This window comes from Penaeus monodon, chromosome 20 (genome assembly GCF_015228065.2).
Source record: "Penaeus monodon isolate SGIC_2016 chromosome 20, NSTDA_Pmon_1, whole genome shotgun sequence".
Classification (NCBI taxonomy): domain Eukaryota; kingdom Metazoa; phylum Arthropoda; class Malacostraca; order Decapoda; family Penaeidae; genus Penaeus; species Penaeus monodon.
The window spans coordinates 31,825,546-31,826,009 of NC_051405.1; positions in this window are offsets into that span (position 1 = coordinate 31,825,546).

Consider the following 464-nt stretch of genomic DNA (forward strand, 5'->3'; position numbering starts at 1 on the left):
TGTCAAGTAATAATGCAGATGCAATAATGGCCTCCAGCGTTGAGAGCCCGAGGCCCAGCCAAGGCACTGTGCTATTGAGTGTCACCTAAACCCTCGAGGTCAACCTTCAACACAATACACACAGGTCAGCGCATTAACTCTATACAAGCACTTCCGGAAAATTTATGCAGACATGATGTTAATTTCGCATAAAGTCCCACGGGGGAAACTCCTAGGCAAACTGTGTATAAACATGTTGTAAACATGCTGTAAACATGGCGGCGGCCGCGATATGAGAAGTAAAGAAAAGCGGACGAGAAATTTATGGCTGCATTCATTTGTCGTCGAGGCCGACACGGGGAAGAGGGAAGGGAGAAGAGAGGACGAGCTAGACACAGGAAGATAAAGGAAGGAGAATAAGAGATCAGAAATTTTAACAACCTGTATAGAACAGAAAGGCGAGGAGGTAGATTGATGAACATTGA